Genomic DNA, 12,752 nt, shown 5'->3' with positions numbered 1-12,752 from the left:
GTTCTCCTACTGGCTTTTGTATGTTACCATTCCTGATGTCTGATTTGTGTCCATTTATTCTTTTATGTAGAGTTTGTCCGGTTTGGCCAATGCACATGGCAGAGGGGCATTGCTGGCACGTGATGGCATATATCACATTAGTAGATGTGCAGGTGAATGAGCCCCTGATGGTGTGGCTGATGTGGTTGGGTCCTCTGATGGTGTCACTAGAGTAGATATGGGGGCAGAGTAGGCAATGGGGTTTGTTACAGGGATTGGTTCCTGGGTTAGTGTTTTTGTGGTGTGGTGTGCAGTTGCTGGTGAATATTTGTTTCAGGTTGGGGTTGTCTGTAAGCGAGGACTGGCCTGCCTCCCAAGGTCTGTGAGAGAGTCTGTGAGATCATTTTCCAGGATAGGCTGTAGATCGTTGATGATGTGCTGGGGAGGTTTTAGCTGGGGGCTTTACTTGATGGCCAGTGGTGTTCTGTTATTTTCCTTGTTGGGCCTGTCCTGTCATAGGTAACTTCTAGGTACCACTCTATCAATCTGTTTCTCACTTCCTCAGGTTGGTTTTGTGGTTTTAAGAATGCTTGCTAAAGATCTTGTAGGTGTTTGTCTCTGTCTGAGGGATTGGAGCAAATGCAGTTGTATCTTAGGGCTTGGCTGTAAACAGTGGATTGTGTGATGTGTCCTGGATGGAAGCTGGATGCATGTAGGTAAGTATAGCGGTCAGTAGGTTTCTCATATACGATGGTGTTTATGTGACTATCACTTATTTGCACTGTAGTGTTCAGGAAGTGGATCTCTTATGTGGACTGGTCCAGGCTGAGGTTGAGGGTGGGGTGGAAGTTGTTGAAATCCAGGTGGAATTCTTCAAGGGCCTCCTCCCTGTGAGTCCATGTGATGAAGATGTCATCAGTGTAGCACAGGTAGAGGAGTTGTGCTAGGGGACGAGAGTTGAGGAAGCATTGTTCTAAGTCAGCCATAAAAATGTTGGCATACTGTGGGGCCATGTGGGTACCCATAGCAGTGCCGCTGATTTAAGGTATAAGTTGTCCCCAAATCTGAAATGGTTGTGGGTGAGGACAAAGTCTTAAAGCTCAGGCACCAGGTGTGCCGTGGCTCATCAGGGATACTGTTCCTGTCAGTTTGTAGTCCATTCTCATGTGAAATAGTGGTGTAAAGAGCTTCTATATCCATGGTGGCCAGGATGATGTTTTCAGGAAGATCACCAAGGCATTGTAGTTTCCGCAGGAAGTTGGTGGTTTCTCGAAGGTAGGTGTACTTTCCAATCACATCATTAACATAACCCAAGCTTTTAAAGCAAGGAAAATAATAGTTAAGATATTTCTTAATAAAACTTACACTTCTAACATAAAGAAATATATTCATAAGTATTGTTACCTGAGGATAAAAATACAAATTATTTTGCAACTATAACTCTGATCCCTGAATGATTGGGGGGAAGGTTCATTATTATTTTAGTTGTCTTGATTTTAATATTTATACATTTTCCTTTTAAGGGCTACCATTAAATAGGAAATACCAGTTAACAGATTTATCAGTTGACTAGATGTATATGGTAAAGTACTTATAGTATAGTATTGTATATGTAGCTTAATATGAAAAATATATAATATTATTGATTTAGGGTAAATATATATCATATGGACTTCCATATGAGGCAGATCATTATGCTTATGTTAATAACACATCACTTGTAGTTTTCATTTTTACAGCTATGTTACAATATTTGGGTTGGGGTCAGATTCCAAAGATTACAAACTTTAGGAGTGGCTGGTCCAATTTTTGATTCAGGTGCTACCTCTAATATTTAGCTCTTTTACTTTTTTTCATGAATAAATCAGCCTCAGCGTCTCCTAGCATTTTTTGTTTCTTTTCTCTGACTTTACCTCCAATTTTAAAATATTTTTCGAATAATGTAATCTGTGATGGCCACAGAACTGAAGGCATTGTTAGCAGTTGTGATCTAGCCAGCTAATAAACAATAGAGAAGAAGTATTAGCTGTCTGGTCTGTGATGTGATGCTCCTGCATATGTAGCCTTAAATCACACTTACCTGCTTTGTTAAGGTACCTTTTCTTAGATTGTAAGCTTTTCAAGGAAGGGACCTGATTACTTCTGTTTGCGTAGTGCCTAACACAGTGAAATTCTGATTGGGGCTTTTAGGTAATACAATACAAATAAATAACATTAACATATCTCTTTTGACATTACAACTTTTCAAGTTTCTTACTCTAATTGAATATCTCTCTTTTCAATTAATTTTCCCTGGATATATTGTATTGACTTCAATCTTCCCAGGAAGAATCTCATTTTGTCATTTATACTCATATTCACAACCTCTCCAGATCCTTACTGGAGTTCAGAACATATCCCAGGTTGGTATAATCTACAGATGTCATTAACATGCTCTTAACTGTTTAGCTAATTAATGAAAATATTAAATAAGGTCAGACCTAAAACCTGTCTTTTCAACACCACTCTGAATTCCTCTCCCAACATGATGCATTGCTGTTTATTATTACCTTTTGTTTAGGTTCCTTCAGTAAGTTTTCAATCCATGTAATAATGTTAAAATCCAAGCCAATTATAAAATGTTTCACTAAAATTCAGATACAAAATTCCAGATATATTATTTCTAATGCATTTCTTTCCTCTGCTAATTTCATAACTTGTGTCAAAAATAATCAAGTTATCCAATAAGATTTCTACTTAAATGTCTACTGCAGTTTCCACGGTATGCATCCGATGAAGTGAGCTGTAGCTCACGAAAACTCATGCTCAAATAAATTGGTTAGTCTCTAAGGTGCCACAAGTACTCCTTTTCTTTTTGCAAAGACAGACTAACACGGCTGTTACTCTGAAACCAATAAGATTTGTTCTTTATAAACCAGTGCTGGTTAGTTGTCATGGTTTTGTCATTGTCTAAAGATGAAATTCATTCCTGTTCGGAGGACTGTCATTAAGCCTTATACATACACCTCTTAAGTCCCGTGTTAGCCCCAGGTTAAAAGTTAAAATAAGGCTGAAGTGGTGCACAGGACCTTGGTCTGTCCTCTGTACTGGGATTAATTTCACCCTAGATGCTTAGGGTTTTTTGCTCTTAAATTACAGAAAGAACTGGAGACAGTCTGTCTTGAAAGTAATTGCCAGGATCATTCTTTTTAAAATATATCAGCTCCACATTAGCATTTCTGTAGCCTCTGGTACTTCTCCCGTTCTCCATGACTTTTTAGAAAAAATGTTAATGGTTTAATAAAGTAGCTTATTTCTTTAGCAACCTTGGATGCATCTCATCTGGCTACCCTGATTTCTGTGCATTCAAGTTTTCCCAGTTATTCTGTTACCTGCTTTTTACTATAGCTATGCTTACATATTTCTGTTGCTACCTATTTGTCCAAATGTCTTCTCCATTTCTGATTTACAACAGAAGTTACGTATTTCAGGAAATTTCAAGACCACTCGTATGCTTAGAATTCCCTTTTTTCTCCTAATGTACCCAAGAACCTCACAGGACAGAAGTCGGTATCCATTGACTGCAACACTTACAGTCATGCCCAAGTTTGAAAATTTGGTCCTCAGTTTCTTCAACAGATCTAAGAATTGGTCCTAAAATTAGAATAACTGCCAACATTACAAAGTCAGAACCCAATCAGAGTCCCACTGAAGTCAACAGATAAATTACTATAGTCATTTGTGGGAGTAGGATCCGTCCCACAGATCAGTTGACAATACATCAAGCTATGTCTCTTTTATTCAGTATGAGCAAGAATAAAAATTCTGGAATCAGACTTAGTTGTCAATCAGGACAGAGGATGGAATGGAGTTTGCTCTTCTTTGCTGCTAATGGCACATTGGCTTTGCAGAACTACACTAATGAAACCTTGCTTATGTCAGTAATTACAGATAAGAGTGATAAGACACCAAGTGCAATAACACAAAAACATTTTTACAGAGAAATATTTCCGCTCAGAGCTACACTTTAAGGGCTGAATGTAAACCATATGAGGAGGGCAGGTATAGATTAATTAAATATTTTTATTAGTAAATTTCTACGGTGCCATTTTTCTCTGCCTGCTCACCATTTTTCCTGCTTTCATGCTACCGAGATATATTTCACACACTAGGAGACTTTGTAGTTCCATTTTCTATGGATTCTTAAAAAAAAAAAAAAAGTCATCTGGATGAAAAAGGTATAGCATTGTTACTCAGTTGAAGTCACTTTCTGTAAAATAACAGATGGACCCAAACTAAAACCTGAGGTCTGAACTTTGGAAAAGTTTTGATCGAGATCCAGATCTGAACTTTATTGTGTGGGTCTATCTCTACTTAAATAATTTGATGTGGACCCGGTAGATTAAATTCTACCTTATAACACCAGCCTATATTAATAACTAAATACATTGTATTATTTAAATAGAGCGCAGTATTCTTGATATTTCAGGTGGAGATTGTAATGATTAACCACCTGCTTTATACACCAGGAGTTGAACTGACAAATAAAACAGAACCCAAGAGCAAGAGTGCGAGTAACTATTGGTTCCCCTTTTTGAATCCAGAGAGGAAAAACAAATACCACATTCTCTTAGTTTTTCTTTATTGATAAAATAGTCTGATAATTTCTGTGGAAAATTCTCAAATAAATATTTGTTCTAAGCACTGTAATGTGCATTCTCTGTAGGACCCCCAATAAGATATCTGCTTTTCATATCTTTCTCTTATGCTATCTAGGAAGTTAAAAACAAAACAAAAACAGGGGTGGTCTGGGAGGAATATCAGCGAAGTGCAGGAAAAAGGCAAGAACCTTTTGAACTATTGTTTAATTAATACGCTTACCAAAGGGCATGTACCCCTACAGGTCATGCCACAGGACAAGAAACTATTACAGCCAATACATGCCATCTGCTAGCTGCCAATTACTTCCAAGCTTTTTTCATTTGAACAATTAACATGCTCCCTCCAGGCTACAATGAGCCTAGAAGAGAGAAATCTCTTTGCTGAAACCCAAACAATTAAATGTTTCTTAATAGGTTTGCTTAGCACTTATGTTTCTATTTTCTTTATTCTTTTATGTTGTTATTTGAAGTCAGGCCTTTTTTGAGAAGTATAAGTAAAAAGCAAGTCCTGTAGCAGGCTCTGGCCTCTTGTGAGCCTGAAGAAAATATTACATTTTAATCACTGGTAGAAATGCTTATTATTATTGTGGGTAGTTGGGTTGGTATGCGCGGGTGCACCCATGTTTGCCTTTTGCTGATAAAATGCCAAATTATCAACCTGCCCCATATGTCCTTATAGTACACTCCCTGGACATGTAATCTATAAAGCAGTGCAAATGAGATCATATACTGTAATGATGGTGTATGCATTTATTATTTCTTGTTTGCCTTTGGAGAATAATGTGACTTTTTTTTACTTCTTTAACTGTCTGAAATAGTCCTTTGCTTGGTGGGTGGGAGGTGAGGTCTCCCCACATGCTTTTGACATATGTTGTAAAGCTCAGTAAGTCAGATGAAAACCAAGCATTTTGAATTACTTTCTTATTTCAGTTTCTGGAATTCCTGACCAACTTTGAGAGCAAAACCAGATGCTAGGGTTTAGGGGAGGGGTCTTCTAAAATGTTCTAAGTGTCAGAATGCCCAAGGCATCAGAATATGCATGAGTTTGGCTCTTTCTTACCCTCTCAACCAGGGTTGTATATCAAGAGGATCTCACCTCCAGGAAGCAGTGACTCACTAACTCAGGATGCTAGTGAGATTGAGGGGGTTTCCACGCTGGACCTTCTGTAGGACTATCTTTCTTTCATCTTAAAAGTTATCCCACCACAATCCACATTTCAACAGCTGTGTATGAAAAGTTATATTACGGTTCAAAGGACAGATGGTCTCTTCTGAGGCTGCACTCAATGCCTTGTGATGACCGGATGCTAGTGCAACATAACTCACCTAAACTTTGCCTGCTTCTGGAAATATAAAAATGTTGTTCCCAAGTGTTCTCTCTGGTAGCTCTTGACACCTGTTTCTCACCTGTGGTAATGCAGGGCACTAAAATACTCTGGGTTTATCTTCATTGGAGATTTAGCTTAGGTTCAACCATGAAGTTTCTCCTTAACATGCTCCACATTCACACAGCAACATGCCTCAGCTATGCCAGAGTCAAGCCATGTGGTGAAGCAGCTGCCATGCCCTCAGGTATATCGCAGACCCTGAGTTAGCTTATTGCTCATTGCTCACCAATGTAACTGCAGTGAAAATGGACAGCCAGTCACAGATGTCAGTTTTGTCTCTCAAGCTCCCTGGGCACCCAATCCTGTCTAGTATCTTGCCATCTGTCTGTGCTCTGATTCCTGACTGGAAGAGGCCTACCTTCATACCCCACTGCTTAGTGTCCTTGGTCCCTTGCTGCTTGCAGTTTCTCCTGCTTTAGTTGTCTCTGGTCATCAATATGGTAGCAAGAAGAAAGCCTGGTAAGAAGCCCATGGATCAGTATTCAGTCACCTGGCTTGCAGAACTAGGGGAGGACACAGCATCTTAGTGGGGCAAGATGGGTGCAGTCATCTTTGTTATTATTAAAAAGGACATTAAGAAATATTTATCTTATAATCCCAGCTAACAATTTAGTTGTGGGTGGATGAAGCACCATTATGATTTTCCTCCTTGTTCCCAAAAGCCTCCTCCCTCTCTCTTGATCATGCCGTGCAAAATGGCAGACAAGTGGAGAAGAAAACACTGAAAACCAGCAGCTTACAGTAGCATTTTAATATTGGAAAAGCATTCTGCGGATGTTAAAGACTTAGAGGTTAAAAGTAAAATGTGGCTTGCCATAACATAGTCCTTGAAGGCACTACCAGCAAAACAGTTCAGCCTGTTAAGGCACCATCCCACAAGTGGTTTATTGCTGATCTTATTTTGATCCATTTTTGTATTGTAACAAAATAGAATTTTCCTTTCAGTAAACGCTCCAGGTGGTCTCTGATTTCTTGGTATGGAAAGGCCTCCCTCTGCCCCCATTACAACTGGCAAGCCATTTGCCATTTTCATCATTTATCTGTCACAAGATGCAGAAAGAAAAGGAGTACTTGTGGCACCTTAGAGACTAACCAATTTATTTGAGCATGAGCTTTCGTGAGCTACAGCTCACTTAAGATTTTTATTGCATAGCTGGACGGTCTTCTCCCCAAGACCTGGAATAACTCTTTCTTCCACTCTGGTATCTGCAGCAGCCTGGAAAGTCTTCCTCTCCCACACCCCCAATCCAGCCTGTCCACCCCAAAAGAAATATCTTGGAGAGTTCGAAGGTAAAATTAACTCAGCATTTATTTTACTGGAAAAAGTCCTTTACAAAGCTTCAGACCAGCCAGTGGGTTGCTTGGCAAGAGGCTCAGCAAAGGAAATGGCATTTTTTTAAAGATAAAAGTTGATACTTTTATCGTATGAAATATAGCATTTGCTTGATCCATACCTCCATGTTCACATGGCCCTGCGCTGTTGGTGGGCTTCTGCTTGTAACTGCTTCCTCTCTGGGCATCTATGAAAAGCCTGTGACCATCTCTTGGCAGCAGCTTCTGAAAAGACAAACCAAAGAAACATTGCCTTCATAAAAGCCAGCAGCTGTTGGCCCTAGTTGTTAGGATGAGTAGGATCCACACCCTCAGCACTAGGACACTGCCACACCAGCTTTGGTCCTGCCAGAAAATGAATATCCTTGGCTTAGAAAGGGGTTTTTAACTGGCCTAGCCAGTTTTTGTATTGCTTTTGCCATTTAAAAGATTTAATGTGCCAGTTTCCTCCCCCTACCTCACACTTGGGACACATTAAAGCACTCTACAGAACACACCCCTGTCGTGAGGCTGTGGCACCATGTTAGGGTAAGGTAAGAAAAATGATAAAATAACGTAAAAATACATATTGAGTTGTGTGTGTGTGTGTAAAATAGTTCTCTAAAACATTTTAGTGATAATTAACTATAGCTGGCACAAGAACCTCTTCTGGTGGTGGGTAGAGGGTAATAGCAGTGTCCAGTTTTTGTTGGTGGTTGTGGCCAATGGCCAGTTTCTCTGCATCTCGGAGGTGGCAGCCCTAGGCCCAGGCCATTTCCTCCCACTATCCCCAGAGTGATCAGACAAGTTGTTCTACAACACCCTGAGAGTGGCACATCGGATTGTGATTCTGTGAGCAATAGGATACATACCCAGATATCAGAGGGGTAGCCATGTTAGTCTGTATCCACAAAAACAGTGAGGAGTCCGGTGACACCTTAAAGACTAACAGATTTATTTGGGCATAAGCTTTCGTGGGTAAAAACCCCCACTTCTTCAGATGCATGGAGTGAAAATTACAGATACGGGCATAAATATATTGGCACATGAAGAGAAGGGAGTTACCTTACAAGTGGAGAACCAGTGTTGACAAGGACAATTCAGTCAGGGTGGATGTGGTCCACTCCCAATAACTGATGACGAGGTGTCAATACCAAGAGAGGGAAAATTGCTTTTGTAATGAGGAAGCCACTTCCAGTCCCTATTCAAGCCCAAATTAATGGTGTTAAGTTTGCAAATGAATTGTAGCTCTGCAGTTTCTCTTAGAAGTCTGCTTTTGAAGCTGTTTTTGCTGAAGGATGGCTACTTTTAAATCTGTTACTGAATGTCCAGGGAGATTGAAGTGTTCTCCTACTGGCTTTTGTATGTTACCATTCCTGATGTCTGATTTGTGTCCATTTATTCTTTTATGTAGAGACCGTACGGTTTGGCCAATGTACATGGCAGAGGGGCATTGCTGGCACATGATGGCATATATCACATTAGTAGATGTGCAGGTGAATGAGCCCCTGATGGTGTGGCTGATGTGGTTGGGTCCTCTGATGGTGTCACTAGAGTAGGTATGGGGACAGAGTAGGCAACGGGATTTGTTATAGGGATTGGTTCCTGGGTTAGTGTTTTTGTGGTGTGGTGTGTAGTTACTGGTGAGTATTTGCTTCAGGTTGGGAGGCTGTCTGTAAGCCAGGACTGGCCTGTCTCCCAAGGTCTGTGAGAGTGAGGGTTCATTTTCCAGGATAGGCTGTAGATCATTGATGATGTGCTGGAGAGGTTTTAGCTGGGGGCTGTATGTGATGGCCAGTGGTGTTCTGTTATTTTCCTTGTTGGGCCTGTCCTCTAGACACCCAGATATCTGTACTGTCTCTCATGACCAGATACAGTGCTTGTACAGGCACTTGGGATGACAGACACTATAGTTGCACTCTAGTGCATAAGGCTACCACATGTTGACTAACCTGTGATTGCTTAACTTGTGGTTAGCCTGCACTGAAGAAGACAGAGGTGGAGAAAGCGACAGGAAACAAAACGTATTAATTGTGCTGAGGATGTTCTGACGTAATCTAACTCTATTACCTCAGGTCAAGGACCTAAAACTATGTACCTGTTCTCACTCTGTTTTCTGTGTACCCACCTTTACCTTTTTAGTTTATACCTGTTTTGACAGAGTGGCCATTTTGTTCTCAAAATGCTGTGGACAGTTACAGTCTCCCCTAAAATACTGGAAGAGTTTCAGTAATGCCACTATGGCTTCAGCTCCCACATAGGGAAAATCCTAACCATAACCTCCATGTGGTATAGCATGGTAACATTAATTGAATGGCAAGTACGGCTCTGGGGACTGAGCATTCACTGGTATAAGCAATCAGCCTTAAAAAGTGCCAACAACTAACTGGGCAGAGGAGCATTTTAGGCAGGCCAGCCTCTACTCTGAGAGCAGGAAATGGCTCAAATTTGAGTGGATCAGACTCAGAAGCTTTGGATAGTAATTGATCTAGATAAATTGCAAATGAAAACTGCTGCAGGGTTACAAAGTGGACAGCACCAGCGGGCTACTTGGCTCATAGGTTCTTCATGTACCATACAGTCTTCATGTCTGAGTAATTTAAAACATGCTACCACATTCGGGGTAACTAACGTGCTGTCTTCCAGACAACAGCAACAAAATTGGCAAAGACCTGGGCATTGCAACCCGGAATGTAGGTTCATTTACAGGTAGATCAAGAGAGGTGGTTGAGGCAATGGCTAGAAGGAAAATCCATATACTATGTCTGGAGGAAACTAGGTAGTATAGAGGCAAAAGGAAAAATCTTGAAAGATGGATTTAAAATGTTTTGGTCTGGAGCAAGAAAGAATATGAATTGGGTAGCTGCATCATTAGCCAAGAGATTCCTGAGGGTGTCAGGAGTGTAGAAAGAAGAAGAGACTGATAAATAGAAGCATGGCTGATGAAAGAGAGTGGGGTCATATGTGTGATGGCAGCATATGCTCTGCAACAGGGTAGACTTATGGCAGAGAAGGAGAGCTTTAGAAATGAGTTTTCAGAGTTGATGGTTATGGTTGAGAGTAATACCTTGTTAGTGGTCAGTGGTGATTTAAACTGGCATATCAGTGAAGGGAGCCCTGTAGAAGGAGTGGTGAGTAAATTTGGCTTTGGTAAAATAAATGCAGAAGGAGAGAGGCGGGTTGAGTGCGGTTGTTCAATGGGTTTTCAGTGGTGAATACATGGTTTTGAAGGAAAAAAAAAAGAGAATCCCATATGGTGACATCCTACAGTGGAAAAAGTAAAGCCCAGGTAGACTGTATTTTGATAAGAAGAAAACATATGAAAATGGTGAAAGATGTAAAGTTTATGTTGAGTGAATATGTGGCAGAACAACATGAGGTATTAATAGCAAAAATCCAACTTCAACCTGAGAAAACAGGAAAGATGAAATAAAGAAAGAAATTGCAGTGGTGGTTATGTAAGGGGGAAAGAATGGAAGAGTTCTGCCAAAAAGCAAAGGAGGGCTTTCATGCTTTGCCAACAACAATGAAGTCAGTGGAGAAAGAATGGAGGAAATTTAAAGAATGTTTCATTAAGGCATTGGAGGCAACATGTGGCAGAACAAGTGGTACGATGGGGTGCTTTTAGAGAACGAGCTGGTGGTGGAAATCTGATACACAAGAAAGGTTAGAAAGAAAGAATTATTTAGAGAGAGTGTGGGGTCCATTCACCACAGATGTGCCCCCTTGTGGCTGAGTCTAATAATTAGCCTTTGCCCCATCTAGTGCCCCCTTCCATCAGTTGTTTATACTGTGGTGGCTCTCCCTCTCTGTGACTCAGCCTTCTGCCAGGTCACTCTATAGTCCACCCTGCCCCCCATTTGCAGGGTAACAAAGTCCCACCAGACAAGCTGTCCATATGCCATCTCAGGCAGTCTTCTGTTCTGACTCCAGGTCCCATACCACTTTGCTAGTGGTTGGTAGGGGAACCCAGGACGGCCCAATATTCCAGGTGCCAGCGCAGGGATTCTGTGACTAGCAACCTAGGCCTGCTCAGTCTCAGACCCTGTTGCTGTTTACCTGGGCGCCTTCCTACCCAACCTCTCTATCTCCTTGCCTATCTCTGGGTTTATCACTGGAGCTTCCTCTGCTCTCCATGGCTACTTCACCTTTCTTGGCCTCTTGCAGCATTCGCTAGCCCAGAAAGGGTCCCAGGGCTTACTCTCTCACTGGACCTTCTCATTGTCCCTAACCAATTCTCTTTCTTTCAAGAGAGTGACAGCAGGCCCCTTGCCTGCACCCCTTCCTAGCTTTATACTCCTCCCCCAGCTGGGCTTCCTGTGCAGTTAATGCTTATCAAGCCTTGGCTTTCCTCCAGATGTGGAATATAAGGGTAATTGGCCCCTTCTGGCCCACATTAACCCTCTCAGGGCATGTGTAGCATGGACACTTTATTATAGAGAGTTTGAGGAAGCAGGTCATGACAATGAGACAATCAAAAATGCATACAAAAATGGGGGGAAAGGCTATAAAGGAAGTTGCTAAGACAAGAATGGAAGCTGAAGAGGAATTATACAGAAAGCTGCAGAATGATGATGGTAGGAAATCTTTGTGTGTGAAGGACTAACCCTAAAGAAGTGTTTCAGAGTAGCAGCCATGTTAGTCTGTATTCGCAAAAAGAAAATGAGTACTTGTGGCACCTTAGAGACTAACCAATTTATCTGAGCATAAGCTTTCGTGAGGAAGTGAGCTGTAGCTCACGAAAGCTTATGCTCAAATAAATTTGCTAGTCTCTAAGGTGCCACAAGTACTCCTTTTCTTTTTTCCTAAAGAAATGGTAGAGGTATGGAAAAGGCTGTTAAATGAGGAGAGAGTTGTGAGTGCAAGCATCACTAACAATTATAGCGAAGCCTCAAAAAGTACTGATTTCTGCAGAGGAGGTAGAAGCAGCACTGAATAAGATGAAGAATGATAAAGCAGCTGGTCAAGATGAGATGTGTTGATATGATCAAAGCACTTGGAGATACTGGAGTAAAGTGTCTTAATAGATTACTATGTGTTTGTGGGGATCAGGAAAGGGTACCAAATGACTGAAGCATGGAATTAATTGTGCCTCTTTGGAGAGGTAAGGGTGGTGCAAATGATCCACATACCTATCAAGGTATTACCCTGTGTGACAAAGTTCCTCCTCTACCTTGGTGGGTCTTGCGCTTATTGGCAGATTTGCTCGCCTTGGAGATTCACGGCAGCCCTCAGTTTGGCCGTTTTCGTGAACCCACAGTCCAGGTCAACTCCTCCTGTGTCTGACCAGGAATTGGGAGGATTTGGGGGGAACCCGGGCCCGCCCTCTACTCCGGGTTCCAGCCCAGGGCCCTGTGGAATGCAGCTGTCTAGACTGCCTCCTGGAACAGCTGTGCGACAGCTACAACTCCCTGAGCTACTTCCCCATGGCCTC

This window comes from Caretta caretta, chromosome 4, assembly GCF_965140235.1.
Source record: "Caretta caretta isolate rCarCar2 chromosome 4, rCarCar1.hap1, whole genome shotgun sequence".
Classification (NCBI taxonomy): domain Eukaryota; kingdom Metazoa; phylum Chordata; order Testudines; family Cheloniidae; genus Caretta; species Caretta caretta.
Note: the sequence above shows the minus strand (reverse complement) of the source record.